This window comes from Ranitomeya imitator, chromosome 2, assembly GCF_032444005.1.
Source record: "Ranitomeya imitator isolate aRanImi1 chromosome 2, aRanImi1.pri, whole genome shotgun sequence".
Classification (NCBI taxonomy): Eukaryota; Metazoa; Chordata; class Amphibia; order Anura; family Dendrobatidae; genus Ranitomeya; species Ranitomeya imitator.
Window position 1 is genome coordinate 302,371,096 of NC_091283.1, and position 20,902 is coordinate 302,391,997.

General features: G+C 46.2%; 1 protein-coding gene across 3 annotated transcripts in view; it reads right to left on the minus strand.

The window, feature by feature from the left end:
• The window catches only part of LOC138663368 (oocyte zinc finger protein XlCOF7.1-like), a 90,354-nt gene that overhangs the window by 16,973 nt on the left and 52,479 nt on the right, over positions 1 to 20,902 (minus strand). The window contains exon 1 of one of the 3 annotated variants that reach the window (XM_069749543.1): positions 10,805 to 10,876. The exons of the other annotated variants lie outside the window; for them this stretch is intronic. The gene's annotated coding sequence lies outside the window, so the exon portion shown is untranslated. Of the gene's footprint in view, positions 1 to 10,804; positions 10,877 to 20,902 lie in introns of those variants that run through there. 3 annotated transcript variants of the gene reach the window in all.

The following is a 20,902-nucleotide window of genomic DNA, read 5'->3' on the forward strand; positions in this document are numbered from 1 at the left end:
AAAATGAAAAAATTGAGGCGAAAAGAAATTTTTTGTGAAAAAAAAAGTACTTTTTCATTTTTACGGATCAATTTGTGAAGCACCTGAGGGTTTAAAGTGCTCACTAGGCATCTATATAAGTTCCTTGGGGGGTCCAGTTTCCAAAATGGGGTCACTTGTGGGGGAGCTCCAATGCATAGGCACACAGGGGCTCTCCAAACGCGACATGGTGTCCGCTAACAATTGGAGCTAATTTTCTATTCAAAAAGTCAAAAGGCGCGCCTTCCCTTCCGAGCCCTGCCGTGTGCCCAAACAGTGGTTTACCCCCACATATGAGGTATCGGCGTACTCGGGAGAAATTGCTCAACAAATTTTAGAATCCATTTTATCCTGTTGTCCATGTGAAAATGAAAAAATTGAGGCTAAAATAATTTTTTTGTGAAAAAAAAGTACTTTTTCATTTTTACGGATCAATTTGTGAAGCACCTGGGGGTTTAAAGTGCTCACTATGCATCTAGATAAGTTCCTTGGGGCGTCTAGTTTCCAAAATGGGGTCACTTGTGGGGGAGCTCCAATTTTTAGGCACACGGGGGCTCTTCAAACGTGACATGGTGTCCGCTAAAGAGTGGAGCCAATTTTTCATTCAAAAAGTCAAATGGCGCTCCTTCCCTTCCAAGCCCTGCCGTGCGCCCAAACAGTGGTTTACCCCCACATATGAGGTATCGGTGTACTCAGGATAAATTGGACAACAACTTTCGTGGTTCAGTTTCTCTTTTTACCATTCGGAAAATAAAAAAAATTGTTGCTGAAAGATCATTTTTGTGACTAAAAAGTTAAATGTTCATTTTTTCCTTTCATGTTGCTTCTGCTGCTGTGAAGCACCTAAAGGGTTAATAAACTTCTTGAATGTGGTTTTGAGTACCTTGAGGGGTGCAGTTTTTAGAATGGTGTCACTTTTGGGTATTTTCAGCCATATAGACCCCTCAAACTGACTTCAAATGTGAGGTGGTCCCTAAAAAAAATGGTTTTGTAAATTTCGTTGTAAAGATGAGAAATCGCTGGTCAAATTTTAACCCGTATAACTTCCTAGCAAAAAAAAATTTTGTTTCCAAAATTGTGCTGATGTAAAGTAGACGTGTGGGAAATGTTATTTATTAACTATTTTGTGTCACATAACTCTCTGGTTTAACAGAATAAAAATTCAAAATGTGAAAATTGCGAAATTTTCAAAATTTTCGCCAAATTTCCGTTTTTATCACAAATAAACACAGAATTTATTGACCTAAATTTACCACTAACATGAAGCCCAATATGTCACGAAAAAACAATCTCAGAACCGCTAGGATCCGTTGAAGCGTTCCCGAGTTATTACCTCATAAAGGGACACTGGTCAGAATTGCAAAAAACGGCAAGGTCTTTAAGGTCAAAATAGGCTGGGTCATGAAGGGGTTAAACATTTGTTTTAAATTTTTGTATCCCTTTTGGGCCCCAGAACATAGATATACACTGCAGGGACAGCACATGTGCGGTTGCATCAAAAGCCCTGGCAGTTTAACCACTGGCTGCTGTCAAAAGCAAACATGGCATCTAAGAAGGTGTGACAGTTTGGCTGAATGCCCTCCTCCCCCAAGTACTCTATAGTATGGGGCGGCCTAGTTACTACGACACTTACATGCCTAATAATGGTGTCTGGGCCTGAAATGTATAAAGGTCTATTAGGCCGGGCCAGAAGCAGTGTCCAAGTTACCTTTTAATGCCCCAAACACATTAGACTAGAGTTACATGAAAGCACTGATTTTGAGGGAATTTGGTCGACTATATATTTGGGGTCTCCCGACAGATGATGTCAGCGCAGAGAAGGATCTGACATCCTGAATTTCAGAGGCTAATCCGTTTGTTCTTCCTGTAGATAATCCTCCGCTAGAGGAGTCTGGAGGTGACTCTCTCATACAGACCACAGGAAAGCTGGAATATTTGTGTGTATGAGGGAGTCGGAAGAGATGGCCGTCTGCCAAATGACCGTTCAGCCAACACTTATCTCATGTGTATGGGGCCATTAGTATTACACAGTTTTAACAATAAGAAATATCCTTCACTATAGGGAAAACAGAATCACTGCACAATGTTCGTTAAATCTCGTCCATAACAACTTTATTATACTCTATTATCCCGTACATAGTGGTGTAGATAGAAATCACAGGTCCCACAGCAGTAGCAATAGCTGGAGTTGGGCTCTACAACTATAAATAAATGAGGGAGATCAAAGTACAAAAAATAAACTTTCTTTTACTTAACAAAAACTTGATGAGAAGTATATACATCAGATTGCAGGCACATCACTCTATAAAATGCTCCTTCTGCAGTATGCAGAGTCAGGAACTTTCTGGTTACGTGTGGGGGTACATAACTTTTGTTATAAGCCGCAACAGTCCAGCAAACATGAGCTAAGGACCTCTTCCTACTTTTTGTTTCTGCTATTCTCTCTGCCTGCAATCCAGATTCTCACTGCCGTTATATCTTTGCTTTCCTTCAGAACGTACTATCTGATGTCTCCCTCCTGGCACACAACACCATATCAATTCAGGACTGCAATCATATAGAAAATGATAAATACAGACCTTTGGTCTATCTGACTCATCACAAAGAAATTGTTCTCCTATGTGCCCATGTAGCTCCCCTACAGCAACTCATGCAGTATTATGGCAACCACAACCTGCTACACAAAATAAGGATCCCCAGTCAGTATGGAGGCATTTACAGTCCACCACAGTCCCATATTCAGTATAATGACCCCTACCAGTCATACACTCAGAATGAGAGCCCAAACATCTCTTAATATTATGCCTCACAAACCTTCTATATTATTTCAAAACACTCTTTTCCGGTGATTAATTTGTATCTCCGTTCATACTGCATCCACACACAAATGATACACAATTTGAAAGGTAAACTTGCCCCCTGCAGCAAGAAAATAGCTAAACAAACCACACATCCCCTATGTCATCACAAAATACAGGTTAAACATTAATTTTCATACACCTGCAGCAAGGAAAGATGACCTGCAGGTGGCACCACACTACCCCAAAGCACACTACCACAAAGCTGCTTTCAGACATCAAAAATAAATCTAAACAGATTGCACACTTCACTGCTGGTGAGTCACATATGCAAACACATTTGGAAACATGCACTGCTTATTCTATTGGAAACATGCACTGCCTATTGTACATTTCAAGCTGCATTTGGAGGGCAGACTGCCATTGTTTGGGTTTGGAATTACTTTGCAGGATGACTAGTAAGAGGTGTATAAAAAGCAGGCCTTGAGGCAGACCAACACGAATGAGAAGTCCCAGACCTCTTCAGACACCATCTCAGCAAACATAAAACAGACTAGACAGGCTCAACAGAAGCACAGACAACAGATGGTGAATCAGGGTAGAACACTACTGCAAGAGCACTGTATTGATTTAGTTCCACCTGATTACTTCCTGCATCTACAACAAGACATCTGTGCAAGGAGGTGCCAACATTCACTTCCAAAGACACTGTTGTGCTCGCTTATTACTTCCAGACAATGAAGTTATAACCCACACTATTGGGAGTATGGATAAAGTGTGTCCGCATTGTTCAGCAAAGCTCTATTTAAGTGAAGTCGGTCGTGACCAATCTGCTTACATCTGTTGCCACAAGGGAAAGGTTAAATTACATGCCATTACTGTTTGTACAGAACTTCAGACACTTATCGAAAAGAATGATCACGTAGCTCAAACCGGTCTGTGTTCATTATCTCAGTAAATACATTTACATTTGACCAGCTTGCTTTTTCGGAAATTGCCTGCGCTCCTGATGTGCGAAAATTTTGCACCGTCCAACTAGTTCATGATATTAAAAAAAAACAAAAAACAAACACTACTCACCCAACCCTGTTCCCGAGGTGAACTGCTCCAGTCTGTGCATTGTGAGTACTGAGGCTACATACCTCAGGTGTGATGTAGTGACATCATTGTGCCTGCTGTGCACAGAGTCTCAGACTCACAGGCAAATGCTGAATGGTGGATCAGAAGCTTTCGACACCCTGATTCACTATTCTGTTCAATGGTTTCACCATCATGGAAGTGTGGATATCGCTGAAATTGTTATGATGGGAAGGAGAGGGTGCCAATGGCAAACGTACACTAAGTCATCTCAATACATGGACATCATAGCGACAGAGTGAGCTACAGTTCTGGATGATACATGTCACAGAGTCCTTCTCCAATATCACACAATCAACAGAGCAAGAGAAGAGTAAACAATCCCAAGTCCTTTATTTAGGCAAAAATACGAAAAGTACATATACAATCCACCACACAAAAGATAAGATAGTCCAGAACCCGAATGCAGTTCAGTAACAGGATAAAAGCCCTGGGAGATGAGAGTCCAACAATCCAGCAGACAGAGGATAACATAGTCCATATCCTCTTCTTTTTCTCTGAGGTGCTGTGTTCACATCATAGTTCCACACACGATCAGCTTTAGGGTCTCACCTCCCTGATATTTTAAAAGTCCCTCTCCTCATTCACAGGTCAGGGGGGGGGGGGGTCACAGGGGTTCATTGTTTCAACAAGCTAGTTCAATATTTCATTGGCATATTAGCAAACAACATGATTCACTGACCCTGTGGAAAGATAACAGTACAGTACTGTGGGAGGGTATCAGATGGCAACAAAAGCCAATCATCAATTAGCAAATAACAACTCATCCTACAAGAGAACACCATGAAAATCAGTAAAATATTAATACAAACAAAATGATACCCACATACCATGTCCCACCATCACAACCTCTCCCTCTCTTAATAAGTGAGTAAGCCATGAGGTCATACACAGACCTCTGGCCTGCTCACTTTAGTCCACTTTGCTCCACTGTTTATAGCAGAGGTCTCAAACTGCATTCCTCAAGGGCCGTAAACAGATCATGTTTTTAGGATTTCCTTGTACTGCACAGGTGATCATTTTATCACCTCCACACATAATGATTACAGCACCTTGTGCAATGCTAAGGAAATCTTGAAAACATGCATGGTTTGCGGCTCTCGAAGAATGCAGTTTGAGACCCCTGGTTTATAGTTTCTTGTACAGTGGCAGGGGTTGCAATAATCATGAGCATGTTGTCCTTCCATAAATTCCCGGGTCCTGGAGTTATGGTCATACCAGTTTTTCTCAGGGCTTTTTTTTACTGGACTGGTCCTTTCGCTCATGTTCGTTAGCCAAGGTAGCTAGCTGGGCAAGACGATCTCTGAACTCTAGAACATAGGGAATGATGGGTGTTCTGATGTCTGTGATATCTCCCTCCAATTGTTCTTTCAGAAGAGTGAGAGGCTCACGGGCCTTCCGACCAAACAGATTGCTCCCCGGTGAGGTCCGGATGTTGTGGTGCTGCCAGAAAATGACACTAACAACCCAATGTCATTTCCAAGGAGGATATCTGCAGGACGTCCTCCCATAACTCCAATCCAACACAGTTTTTCTCCAAAACCATAATCCAAACGCACCAAAGCTCGATGTATATATTTGCAGACACCCCCTGCAAGGACAATGGGAATTCCTGGGCCCTGGTGAATTGACTCGGGTCAAACCACACAGGGGTCAGCGATAGTCAGGAATGCCCCGTGTCTCTAAATCCTGACACCTTGTATCCATCAATTAATACATCCTGCAGGTGGCTTTGCCGTTGCTCTGCATTTCTGAGGGACAAAGGCCGGAGTCTGTGCACTCCAGGAGGGAGCTCGGGTCAGTGGTCCTCTCGGTTGGGGGTGGTGGTAACTCTTCCTCAGGCAGGATGGAGTGCACAAAATTCACTGGATGAGGTGGGGCTGCGTTGGGTTCCCTCCAAATCCTTGAGGGACATCTGGATTGCAAATGTGCAGGTTGCCCACACCCATAATATCTCCTCTCGGTGATACCCTCAGGTCGTGGTCAGAACTGTTGGGGCCCAGGAATGTGAGGCATGATTGTCATCAGTCTGCAGCTGGGTGGAAGGGCAGATATAGTCTGAGGGGGCCTGGGCGAGGACGCAGGCTGTGGTTTATTGTCCAGAAGCCTCCTCCATTGCAGTCGGATAGTAAAGGTACCTTCACACTAAACAACTTCACAACGATATCGCTAGCGATCCGTGACGTTGCAGCGTCCTGGCTAGCGATATCATTGTGTTTGACACAAAGCAGCGATCTGGATCCTGCTGTGACATCGTTGGTCGGAGCTAGAAGACCAGCACTTTATTTCGTCGCTGGATCTCCCGCAGGCATCGCTGAATCGGCGTGTGTGACGCCGATTCAGCGATCTCTTCACTGGTAACCAGGGTAAACATCGGGTTACTAAGCGCAGGGCCGCACTTAGTAACCCGATGTTTACCCTGGTTAACAGCGTAAACGTAAAAAAAAACCCAAACACTACATACCTACATTCCGGTGTCTGTCCCCCGGCGCTGTGCTTCTCTGCACTGTCAGCGCCGGCAAGCCGTAAAGCACAGCGGTGACGTCACCGCTTTGCTTTACGGCTAGCCGGCACTCACATAGTGCAGGAAAGCACAGTGCTGGGGGACAGACACCGGAATGTAAGTATGTAGTGTGTTTTTTTTTACGTTTACGATGGTAACCAGGGTAAACATTGGGTTACTAAGCGCGGCCCTGCGCTTAGTAACCCGATGTTTACACTGGTTACCAGGGGACTTCGCATAGTTGGTCGCTGGAGAGCTGTCTGTGTGACAGCTCTCCAGTGACCAAACAGCGACGCTGCAGCGATCGGGATCGTTGTCTAGATCACTGCAGCGTCGCTAAATGTGAAGGTACCTTAAGGGCATCGGCCAAGGCTGCAGCTCTGTCCACTGTGCACAGCATGTGCTCCCGGACCCATTCCCGTAATTCTGCGGGGCACTGGGTAAAACAATTGCTCTATAAGGAAAGCGTGTATAGCATTGTCCACGGTAAAGGTGTTTTCTGCTTCCAGCCATCTCCAACATGCCTGTGACATCTTATGGGCATATATCCTAAACAACCCCCTTTGGTGCATGTAAGGTCTTGGAACTCAGCCCTTATGTGAATAATCCAGGATAGTTCGCTTTACATTGTTATAATCCCGTTTCCGCTGTAACAATTATGTAGGTACTGGGGAATCTGATAGTGTGGGATAAAACCAGTCTGAGAACAAAGCTGCAGCAAAAAGGTGTATTTAATAAAATAGAAATGCAAACAGACTCCAACAAAGTGTTAATCCGTACAGCGGGGAAGCCTACTCAGTGCACAGGTAACTGCATGAACTGATGCTGCAAGCATGTATACAGCAGTAAGTTGTCACGCCGTTAACGGCGATAAAGGGGCAGGACGGTGTACTGGGACCCGCACCTGTCCCTGCCACTATAATGGGGCCCTGGCTTTCCCTTATCTCAGGGGTACCTATGATGGACCGCACCAGTGTAACAATGCAACACATAACAGGGTATACAGACAAGGTAAATAAAAGTCTCAAACTCACCAAATGCTCACACAACCACAGAGGAAACACAGTCCGTAGTCCGTAACGGCAAAGCGTCAGTGGGAAGTGAAAATGCCCAGGCCTGAGGGTCACCTTGTAGGAGCGATACTACAATTCCAACCCTCTGCTCCTCTGAACCAGAAGTGTGAGGACGCAACCTAAAATACAATTTACAGGCCTCCCTGAATGTAACAAATTTGTCACGCCCCCCAGAGAACCTGTCAGGTAACGCAATTTTAGGCTCCAGCGAAGCTTGTGGAGGTGTAGCAACCCCTGCAGTGGCCACTTGAGTGTGCTGTACAACCTCCGAGCGGAGGTCAGCCACCTCTAGACTGAGTTGCTACATTTGTCCAGCTAAAGCAGCAATGGGGTCCATATTGGACCAAGAAAATTTTTATGGTCAGTGATACTGTCACGCCGTTAACGGCGATAAAGGGGCAGGACGGCGTACTGGGACCCGCACCTGTCCCTGCCACTATAATGGGGCCCTGGCTTTCCCTCATCTCAGGGGTAGCTATGATGATTAGGAGACCTTAACCGCCAGCGTATCCCTGTCTCCTGTGCAGACCCTGTCAGTGGCCTTTTCTCCCCCCAAGGGAGGTGGACTGCACCAGTGTAACAATACAACAAATAACAGGGTATACAGACAAGGTGCTGTATATACTCGAGTATAAGCCGAGATTTTCAGCCCATTTTTTTGGGCAGAAAGTCCCCCTCTCGGCTTATACTCGAGTCATACCTGGGGTCGGCAGGTGAGGGGGGGCGGGGGCTGTCTAATTATACTTACCTACTGCTGGCACAGTCCCTGCACGTCCCTGCTTCTTCCAGCGCTGCAGATTCTTCCTGTACTGAGCAGTCACATGGTACCACTCATTACAGTAATAAATAGCCGCATATTTATTACTGTAATGAGCGGTAACTGTGACCGCTCAATACAGGAAGAAGATGCAGCGCTGGAAGAAGCAGGGACTGCACAGCGCCAGCAGTAGGTGAGTATACGGGGAGCGCTGCGTGATATTTACCGCTCCTCGTTCCGGTGCGGCTCCGTCTTCATCGTCCTCTGGCTGTGACGCTCAGGTCAGAGGGCGCGGTGACGTAGTCAGTGCGCGCCCTCTGCTGAACATCAGTGTTGAAGACGGAGCCGCACGAGGAGCAGGTAAATATTGAAAGTGCTGGGGTCCTGAGCGAAGAGAGGGGAGTATGTGATTTTTTTTTTTATCGCAGCAAAAGCATATGGGGCAAGTGACTGTACGGAGCATCTTATGGGGCCATAACATTTGTGCAGCATTATAATGGGGCAAGTGACTGTACGGAGCATTTTATGGGGCCATAATGCTTGTGCAGCATTATAACGGGGCAAATGACTGTACGGAGCATCTTATGGGACCATAACGCTTGTGCAGCATTATAATGGGGCAAGTGACTGTACGGAGCATCTTCTGGGGCCATAACGCTTGTGTAGTATTATAATGGGGCAAGTGACTGTACGGAGCATCTTATGGGGCCATAACGCTTGTGCAGTATTATAATGGGGCAAGTGACTGTACGGAGCATCTTATGGGGCCATAACGCTTGTGCAGTATTATAATGGGGCAAGTGACTGTACGGAGCATCTTATGGGGCCATAACGCTTGTGCAGCATTATAATGGGGCAAGTGACTGTACGGAGCATCTTCTGGGGCCATAACGCTTGTGCAGTATTATAATGGGGCAAGTGACTGTACGGAGCATCTTCTGGGGCCATAACGCTTGTGCAGTATTATAATGGGGCAAGTGACTGTACGGAGCATCTTATGGGGCCATAACGCTTGTGCAGCATTATAATGGGGCAAGTGACTGTATGGAGCATCTTATGGGGCCATAACGCTTGTGCAGCATTATATGTGGAAGTGACTGTATGGAGCATCTTATGGGGCCATAACGCTTGTGCAGCATTATATGGGGCAAGTGTCTGTATGGAGCATCTTATGGGGCCATAACGTTTGTGCAGCACTATATAGGGCAAATATCTCTATGGAGCATCTTATGGGGCCCTTATTACCCTTTATGCGGGATTATATGGGGCATATTTTAATATGGAGCATCTAATGGGGCCCATCAAACTTATTGGAACATTATATGGGGCTCCAGATTCAATATGGATATTCAAAAACACGTAACCTACTGATGTCTCAATTAATTTTACTTTTATTGGTATCTATTTTTACTTTTGAAATTTACCGGTGCTGCATTTTCCACCCTAGGCTTAATACTCGAGTCATTACGTTTTCCGAGTTTTTTGTGGCAAAATTAGGGGGGTCAGCTTATACTCGGGTCGGCTTATACTCGAGTATATACGGTAACTAAAAGTCTCAAACTCACCAAATGCTCACACAACCACAGAGGAAACACAGAGAAGGGAAGAGAAGGAATAAACTAGGAAGGAAAACAGGTTTAACATGCAACCAAAACAGCAGACACCAATCTCTGTAAATATACCTCCAACTCCAACACTACGCTCCTTCAACCTCCAAGCCAGGCAGTAGAACTGATCACTGACAATAGCTGAAGTCAGTACTGGGTCTATATATAGGATCAGATTACAAAATCCACTTCAGCTGAGAGACCCAATTCTCAGCAACTCAGCAATAAGGTTAACTCCTGCACTGCTGGCACAAAGCAGCCAGGTCAGAATACAGGAGAAGAGCTTCTGTTCACGGTGTGTGAACCAGGTCCAGAGCACTGCGGTTCTCTGGAACCTCTCTGTCGCGGTAGCCCGTGACATAAGTGCTCTGTGACTCGGGGTACCATTCCAAAGAAAGTAGCCACAATGGATACAAAAAGCCGGATTACGTACCGGTAATGCTCTTTTAATGAGTCCACGACAGCACCCCACATGAGAGAGAGGGATCCGCCCATAGGAACAGGAAACCTACAGAATAAAAGGAGGCGGTCCCCTCTCCTCCTCAGTTTAGTTTACAGAGTATAAAAAGGAACCGCAAAAGTTTTAGTATTCATTCTTATTCAGCAACATAAATTTCTTAACTCTGTACAACCATTACTTGTGAACTTAAAGGAAAAACTGTGCAGAATTTAGGGAGGGTAATACATGGGTGCTGTCGTGGACTCATTAAAAGAGCATTACCGGTACGTAATCTGGCTTTTTACCCTTCGCCACGACAGCACCCCACATGAGAGACTTTCAGAGAGTCATTATTTGGGTGGGATCACTGTACTAAGAACAGCTCTACCAAAGGCCAGATCAGAAGATGTAGAAAAATCAAGTCTGTAATGGTTGTAAAAGGTAGAAGGTGTAGACCAGGTTGCGACCTTACATATTGAGTGGATCGGTACATCTGCTTGTTCCGCCCAGGAGGAAGCCATGGCTCGTGTTGAATGTGCCTTTATCCCCACTGGAGGGTTTTAGCCCTTTGATGTGTAGGCCAAACAGATCGCTTCTCTGATCCACCGAGATATGGTAGCTCTAGTGACCCCATGTCCTTTCTTGTGGCCCTGAAAGGAGATAAGCAGAGCCCTACTCTGCCTCCATGTCTGAGACCTCTCTATATACGTCAAGATGGCTCTTCTGACATCTAAGGTGTGAAACTTATGCTGTTCTGGAGTTACAGGTTTAATCAAAAAAGGAAGGTAGAAAAATTTCCTGAGATCTGTGATAGGTGGATGCAACTTTAGGGAGGTATGAGGGGTCAGGCTTTAAGACTATTCTATCCTGAAATACCAGTAAGAAAGGCGGGTCAACTGATAGGGCCTGGATGTCACTAACCCTTCTAGCTGAGGTTAGGGCTACTTTATATGTTAGGATCTTTAGAGGTATGGAATCTAGTGGCGCAAATGGGGAGCCAGTTAAGGACTCTAAAACTAAATATAAATCCCACGGAGGTAGACGGGGAATATGGACCGGATTACTACGTTCACAAGACTTAAACCTGGAGACCCACTTGTTAGCTGCTATGTTCTCTCCATATAGGGCTCCTAATGCTGAGACCTGAACTCTCAGGGTGTTTACCGATAGACCTAATTCTCTACCTTTTTGTAGGAACTCTAGAATAGGAATTACCGGAACCTGGTTAGTGAACGGTTTTGTATGAAAATTTAAGAATTTTTTCCATACCCTACTATATAATAGGGTGGTAGATATTTTCCTACTTAACAACAGGGTGTTATCCAGTTGTTCTGAGAACCCCCTTGAACTTAATAACTGCCGCTCAAATTCCACGCTGTCAAGTGAAGCCCTTTCACTTGCGGGTGGAAAAATGGGCCCTGAGACAGCAGTTCTTTGTCTAATGGGAGTATCCATGGATCGCATAGACACATGCTCTGGAGACAGGAGAACCATGGTCTCTTTGGCCAAAAGGGCGCAATCAGGATTATTCTTGCTTGTTCCCTCCTGATCTTCCTGATCACTAGTGGTATCAGAGACATCAGAGGAAAGGCGTATGCCAGTTTGAATTTCTAAGGGTGGTGAAGGGAGTCCAACATGTCTGGGTGATCCATGAGTTTCAGGGAAGCAAATCTTTTTACCTGTCTGTTGCTTCTTGTGGCGAACAGATCTATTTGGGGTACGCCCCATGCTTTCGTTATTATCCTGAATATGTCTCTGTTTAACCCTGCTGTTCTGTTCGGTCTGGGGAGACCTATTTTGAACTTTGGTATTTTTTGGGGTGTTCAAGATGCGGTTCTGAAACTTGTGGTTGATTGACTTAAATGAGGATGGGTCGGTCGGCCACGGGTTTCAGAGCCGCATCTTGAATATTTTAAAGAATATTGAAGTTCAAAGTCGGTCATTTTTGACCAACAGAACAGCAGGGTTAAAGTCCATTCTCCTTGGCGTAGCCTATTTCGACTGAGGTAGTATGCCTTGGTGTTTTCTGCCCCTCTGATGTGTAGGGCTGTTAATGATGCAAGATGAGACTCTGCCAACTGGAAGATGTCTGCTGCTATAGTCATTAGTGTTCCAGATCGCGTACCTCCCTGACGGTTTATATATGCCACGGTGGTGGAATTGTCCGACAGAACTCTCACATGTGTTCCCTGAACCAATTACTTAAGGCATATTCTACCGCTTTTAATTCTTTCCAATTGGAAGAACATGTCAACTCTGCCTAATTCCAGGTGTTTTGGACCAGATTATCTTCCATATGTGCACCCCACCCCATAGGGCTGGCGTCAGTGGTAATCATCTTAGAGGGATCTATCATCCATGGTACACCCTCTGAAAGGTGATCCATGTTTAACCACCAGGATAGGGATTTTACAACAACATCTCTGGAAAGAGTTAATTTACTCTCCAGATGTCGTCCTTTCCCCTGGACTGACAATACTTCATACTGTAATTGGCGGGTATGAAATTGGGCCCACGGTACAGCTGGTATACATGAAGATAATGATCCTAGTAAGGACATAGCTTTCCTCAGGGTCATGTAAGGTTTTTTCATTGCCTCTGACACATTTGATTGTATAATTAGTTTTTTTGAATGCGGGAGGAAGCTCTTCTGACTTACTGAATCTAGCTGGATTCCTAGAAATATTTGAATGGTGTCTGGATTCAGCCTGGATTTTTCGTAGTTCACGATCCAACCCAATTCCTGTAGGGATGAGATCGCATTAGGTAACCGCATTTCACATTGAGTTATGGAATTTCCTATTACAAGAAAATCATCCAGGTAGGGTATTATCAGAGTGTCCTGCTGGCGTAAATGAGCCATCACTTCTAGAATCAGCTTTGTAAAGATGCGGGGAGTTATACCAATAGGAACCCTTTATGTACTAAAGATAACACAGATAAAATATAGCTTTTAATTAATATACCAATTAAAACCATGCCACAAATACAACCAGATAAACACATAAAACACACAACCGTGCACTCTGGGATAACCCTGCCAAACAATAACTCTTAGTACTACCTACCTATCAGTGGAGGTTGGCACCCTAAACACAGATACGAGATTGGCGCCCCCACTCACCGTCGGCTGTCCCCATGTCTCCTAGTATGGATCCTAATATAGATGTCACATACAGACCAGCACTTACACTAGACAGGAAAAAGATAGGCAGACTAACTGGCTGATTGTATATATATATATATATATATAAACTAGGTTTGTGACAGGGTGAGATACACGGACTAAAGACCAACAATGTGCATAACAAAAAAGTGCTCGTGTATTAAAAATAGGCCTCACTACCTCTGTACCCTACTGCTGTGCAGCCTGCCTAGCTGTGGAGGTTGGCACCCTACTGGTCAGCGGAATGGCGCCCCCACTCAGCGATGACTGGCCCTGGGAAGCCCTAATATTAAATCCCAGCCTGATAATGATCAGACACAGATGTGTAAATACACAAAAAATGGCAAGGCACAAAAACATATATAGCTGCAGGGAGAAAAAAGAAAAAAAAAACCCTTATGTTCAGCCAGAGAATAGCCTAGTGCTTAGATATATGCATGGTAAACAGAGGGTGAGACCGATACTTATCAGTGTTGATATTTCATACGCGTTTCACCCCAGCGGATCATCAGGAGGCCTTGATATGTAGATGCTGCATGGAATCATGCTTGGTGCACTTATATACATGTCTTAATGAGCTTACTAATAATGGGGCGGTGTGAGCATACCAAACAACAGAGCATGGGACAACACCATTTTGGAGTAGTCCTAATATGATAGAGGGATACCTAGAGCCTATAGACTAATTGATGGCCGCTGCCTGTCATCGCAGACATGTTAGGGAGCGTGCTATAGTGTGTAAATTAGCCCCTACCATAGCGTTCTGCTCCATACAGGCAGGAAGTCCCGGTGTGCATTGCAAAACAAAAAAAAAACAAAACAAAAAATTAGCACACCAAGCACTCAGACTCACAGGGAGGAAGGGTGTGTGCGCTATCACATATGTCACCGGCGCCTGCGCACAGGACCCCGGAGTCAACAAATTACACTCACCAGCGCCGAACAGCGACGTCACCCGGCCATCCCACCACGTGCCCACACAACCACTCATGCGCAGATGGGGACAAACCAGCGTGACCGCGCACCCCCGCACCAGCGGCGTGCGCATGAGCATGACCGTGTCCACAGCGCATGCGCCAGGCACCCCCAGACACGGGATTGATGCCAGAGGCATACTATACAAATGCTCCACCACGCGCGCGCGGACAGCGCGAAGCCAAAACCATGGCAACCGCATCACATCTACCGCGCACGCGCCTACCGCTACGTGTCTCACAATGGTGCAAGCATAGCTCATAGGTCCTGCCAGTGCAGCATACTGTGTGCACAGACACAGCCAATGGCCGCATTGCTGATAAAGACAGCCATACTACTGAAGATATAGCATACCCCACATAGGGGGAGGAAAAGAAAGGATTAAAGGCAATACGCCTTTCTTTTCCTCCCCCTATGTGGGGTATGCTATATCTTCAGTAGTATGGCTGTCTTTATCAGCAATGCGGCCATTGGCTGTGTCTGTGCACATAGTATGCTGCACTGGCAGGACCTATGAGCTATGCTTGCACCATTGTGAGACACGTAGCGGTAGGCGCGTGTGCGGTAGATGTGATGCCGTTTCCATGGTTTTGGCTTTGCGCTGTCCGCGCGTGCGTGGTGGCGCATTTGTATAGTATGCCTCCGGCATCAATCCCGTGTCTGGGGGTGCCTGGCGCATGCGCTGTGGACACGGTCATGCTCATGCGCACGCCGCTGGTGCGGGGGTGCGCGGTCACGCTGGTTTGTCCCCATCTGCGCATGAGTGGTTGTGTGGGCTCGTGGCAGGATGGCCGGGTGACGTCGCTGTTCGGCGCTGGTGAGTGTAATGTGTTGACTCCGGGGTCCTGTGCGCAGGCGCCGGTGATATATGTGATAGCGCACACACCCTTCCTCCCTGTGAGTCTGAGTGCTTGGTGTGCTAATTTTTTTTTTGTTTGTTTGTTTTTTGTTTTGCAATGCACACCGGGACTTCCTGCCTGTATGGAGCAGAACGCTATGGTAGGGGCTAATTTACACACTATAGCACGCTCCCTAACATGTCTGCGATGACAGGCAGCGGCCATCAATTAGTCTATAGGCTCTAGGTATCCCTCTATCATATTAGGACTACTCCAAAATGGTGTTGTCCCATGCTCTGTTGTTTGGTATGCTCACACCGCCCCATTATTAGTAAGCTCATTAAGACATGTATATAAGTGCACCAAGCATGATTCCATGCAGCATCTACATATCAAGGCCTCCTGATGATCCGCTGGGGTGAAACGCGTATGAAATATCAACACTGATAAGTATCGGTCTCACCCTCTGTTTACCATGCATATATCTAAGCACTAGGCTATTCTCTGGCTGAAGATAAGGGTTTTTTTTTTCTTTTTTCTCCCTGCAGCTATATATGTTTTTGTGCCTTGCCATTTTTGTGTATTTACACATCTGTGTCTGATCATTATCAGGCTGGGATTTAATATTAGGGCTTCCCAGGGCCAGTCATCGCTGAGTGGGGGCGCCATTCCGCTGACCAGTAGGGTGCCAACCTCCACAGCTAGGCAGGCTGCACAGCAGTAGCGTACAGAGGTAGTGAGGCCTATTTTTAATACACGAGCACTTTTTTGTTATGCACATTGTTGGTCTTTAGTCCATGTATCTCACCCTGTCACAAACCTAGTATATATATATATATATATATATATATATATACACATACACACACAATCAGCCAGTTAGTCTGCTTATCTTTTTCCTGTCTAGTGTAAGTGCTGGTCTGTATGTGACACCTATATTAGGATCCATACTAGGAGACATAGGGACAGCCGACGGTGAGTGGGGGCGCCAATCTCGTATCTGTGTTTAGGGTGCCAACCTCCACTGATAGGTAGGTAGTACTAAGAGTTATTGTTTGGCAGGGTTATCCCAGAGTGCACGGTTGTGTGTTTTATGTGTTTATCTGGTTGTATTTGTGGCATGGTTTTAATTGCTATATTAATTAAAAGCTATATTTTATCTGTGTTATCTTTAGTACATAAAGGGTTCCTATTGGTATAATATAGATTGTCGTTGACCTTTAAGTAGCTGCTAAGACAGCTCCAAGTGGTGTAAAGATGCGGGGAGCCATAGAAAGCCCAAAGGGCATTGCTACATACTGAAAGTGACAAACCTGTCCTGCCAGGATGACTGCTACCCTTAGGTACTGCTGGTGTTCGTCATGTATGGGAAGATGATAGTAGGCATCTTTTAGGTCTATCCCGGCCATGACACACCTAGGGAACAAAAGTTTGATGGCAGAACTAATAGATTCCATTTTAAAGGTATGGTTACTCAAAAAGGAATTTAATTTCTTTAAATTTATGATGGTTCTGAATGAACCATCTGGTTTATTGATCAAAAACAAAGGGGAATAGAACCCCTTTCCTTTTTGATCCTGGGGAACCTCTATCAAGACTTTTTTAGATAGAAGAGATAGGATTTCTGTTTCTAGAGCTTCTTGTTGTTCCCGACTTTTTGGCGATGTTACAATAAAAGATTAAACTCTAATTTTAATAATATCCAGAATCCAATGGCTAGTTGTAATTTGTTCCCATTTGGAAAAGAAAAATTTCAATCTACCGCCTACTTTATAGTTAGCGGTATCTGCCACGCTTTGAATTATAGGATCCGCTAAACAGAGCACCTTTTTGTTTAGGGTCCTTTGTCTCCCAACGATCCCTTTGCGCAAACGGTTTGTTCCTGGTAAAGGGTCGTCTTCTGAAGGCTCTCCTGTAAGACGGAAGATATTGGTTAGGGAAGCCTTTCTTCCGCTCTCCTGCTTTATTCAAAAGCTCATCCAGTGTTTTCCCAAAAAGGAACTCACCCTGGCAGGGGAGCCAGGGGTGGATTAAGGGTAGCCAGGGCCCTGGGCTGTTCAGACACTGTGGGCCCCCCCGGGTCATGTGACGGGGGTCATGTGACGGGGGTCATGATATACCCGAACCAGATTATTCCAGAAAAATGGCCGGGCCCTACTCTACTGTAACCTATTAAATATTTGTTAGAATCTGCAATACAATTTAGGTATATTTTGACCAATAATATCACATACAAGGAACAAATACCACCGCACCATGACCAGACCACAAATTACAACCACAGTGATCGAATAATATCACATACAAGGAACAAATACCACCGCGCCATGACCAGACCACAAATTACAACCACAGTGATCGAATAATATCACATACAAGGAACAAGTACCACCGCACCATGTCAAGACCACATATTACCACCACTTGGTGACCAAATAGCACATACAAGGGACAAATACCACAACACCATTTCCAGACCACATATTACCACCACATAGTGACTGAATACTACAATACTGATCAGTAAAAAACAACAACACAATAATATCACCATAAGTGCCAGTATTCACAGGAGATCTGTACTTAGTATGCAGTGTCTGTGTAGAGGTAATACAGAGATCACTGGTGGTATTATACACAGGAGCTCTATATAGTATACAGTGTATAGTGTCAGTGTATAGGTAACACTGACTCACCAGTGACGTCTCTATGTGAAGTCCTTCATCATTACTTCCAGCCAGGACTCGTTTCTGCAGGAAATAACACAGTTATCTCGAGCTCCGCTTGCAGAACACATTACTTAATTTTTCACAACTTCTACATTACACCACATGAAGAAAAAAAGGCGATATAGTGTCACTCTGCACAGTAACAGGACCGACCCCCATTTAAAACAGTATACTCAAAAAATAAAATAAATACATCACTGCAGTAATAATATCCCTTAATTAGCCCCTATGGTAATAATATTCCACATCCTGGCCCTGTGTGTCTCATTCCTGGCTCCAGCCATATGCTCTCGCATCCTGCCCTCATGAGTATCCATTCTACCCCATATGATCTCCACATCCTGCCCCATATGTCTCCATCGTATCCATCCTGCCCCATGATCCAATCCTGCCCCATGTCTTTAATTCTGCCCCGTGTCTCCAATCATGCCCCGTGTCTACATTCTGCCCATGCCTCCAGTCCTGCCCCCATTGTGTCCAGCAATCTGCCCCAGTATGTCCAGCATATTGCCCCAGTGTCCAGCAATCTGCCCCAGTGTCTCCAGCATATTGCCCCCAGTGTGTCCAGCATTGCCCCCAGACAGTGTGTCCAGCAATCTGCCCCAGTGTGTCCAGCAATCTGCCCCAGTGTGTCCAGCAATCTGCCCCAGTGTGTCCAGCAATCTGCCCCAGTGCGTCCAGCATTGCCCCCAGACAGTGTGTCCAGAATATTACCACCAGTGTGTCCAGCAATCTGCCCCAGTATGTCCAGCATTTCCCCCAGTATGTCCAGCATTTCCCCCAGTGTCCTCCAGCATTGCCCCAGTGTCCTCCAGCATTGCCCCAGTGTCCTCCAGCATTGCCCCAGTGTCCTCCAGCAATCTGCCCCAGTGTCCTCCAGCATTGCCCTCAGTGTGTGTCCACCGTTATAAAAAAAAAAAAAAAAAAAAAAAACCTCACCTGTCCTCGCTCCAGCGACGAGCTCCCTCCAACAGAGCACACTCGCCGGCGACTGACAATGACGTCAGACGCCGACGACGTGTGCGCACATCAATAGGAAACCGCTGCAGCGCCGGAAGGGGCCCGGTGAGCAGATGAGACGGGGCCCGATGCGGGCCCCCTCTCTCTGCCCACCGGTTACGGCAGGGGCACATAAATGCCGGCGGCATTCACAGATGATCATCAGAGGGTCAATCTGTGCGGTAGCCCAGGGCCCCCCCAGACCACTGGGCCCTGGGCTACCGCCCATATTGACCCTCTGATAATCCGCCCCCGAGGGGAGCGCACAAAGTTTTGCTTTTCCCTGTGCGTCCCCTTTCCAGTTCTTTAACCAGAGTGCTCGCCGGGCTGTGTTCACTAGGCCGGCTGACCTGGCTGCTAAGCGTAGCGAATCCACTGAGGCATCCGCCAGGAATGCTACCGCTTCTTTAATTAGAGGGAGTTTCGGTAGGATTGATTTGTTCCTCCAGCTGTTCCATCCATACTAGCAGCGATCTTGCAGTACAGGTGCTAGATATAGCTGTTCTGAATGCTCCCGTGTTAGCCTCCCACAATCTTTTTAGTAAGGCTTCAGCCTTACGATCTAACGGGTCTGCCAGGACTCCTGAATCCTCCACTGGCAAGACCGACTGTTTAGATGTGGAAGCTACTGCGGCGTCCACCTTTGGCACTTTGGCCCAAGAATTTAACTCCTCGTCGCTGAAGGGATAGCGTCTTTTAGAGGAGGATGGCAGAAAACCTCTTGTATTCTGCTTATCCCATTCTTTTTTGACAATCTCTTTAATAGTTGGTATGACTGGGAAGGATCTGCGTTTTCTGTCCTAACCCCGCAAACATAATGTCCTGAGCGGTTTTCTTCCCTTTCTCGTCTGGGCACCCCATTGTGCTCCTGACAGATCTTACTAGGTTGTCTACACTATTATTAGGCAGACAAAGCCCCCCTTCATCTTCAGATGAACTTGGCTGGGATCCAGACTCGTCCGAGGACTTCTGTATCTCCCCTGACTCAGAACTTGCTGGGGATCGAGACCTGCTTGGTTGGCGGGTACTGATAGAACTTGTATGTGCCAATCCCTGCATTTCTTCCCGGATTATGGCTCTGACATCAGATGGAGTCATTATATTTTCCTGCCTTAGGGTCTGCATGATACACTCTGAGCATAACCCTTTAGTATAAGAATCCGGGAGGGGCTGTGAACATAAGGCACATTCCTTGTGCTTGGACTTATGCGTCCTTTTCTTTATCTAGAGGAAGGGAATACAGGAGGAACATATATCAGCATATGGGAAGAGGGACTTTTAAAAACTCACCCAGTGAAGCTGACAGGTACCGGTTCTGGAGGCGGATCTTTTTTCAGGTGATCTCTTTGTCTGGTGGTAGATCTCCTCTCTGGAGGCTGACCACCACTTTTAGTGCTGCTCTTAGCGCTCCTCTCCTTGCTGGGAGAGCACTGCTCTGTGGGCAAGTGCGCATCGTCGGCCGGTGAAGCCATCTCCTCACACACTGGTCCGACGTCAGCGCCGCTTTTTGAACATGGCGCCGAAACTCCTGCCTCCCCGGACCTAACCCGGAAGTGCTCCGACGACTTCTGGGTTAGACGCGCCGCTCTCACTCACCATGCAGCGGCCAGAGGTATTAAGACGGCCGCTGCAGCGCGCGCGTCCTCGTGGAGCCAGGCGGACCCACGGCAACCGGACCCGGTCCACGGATGGCTGACCTGACGAGGGGGGAGGCTGCAAGCAGGGGCTCCCCCGCCGCTGCTTCTGGAACCGCAGCCCCTGCCGTTCCCACAGATACCGGCGCAGGCGGGTGCATGGCCAAGGAATCCTCTTCATCTGTAGGTAAGCCGGATTCCTATAGGAACAGGAAACCTAAACTGAGG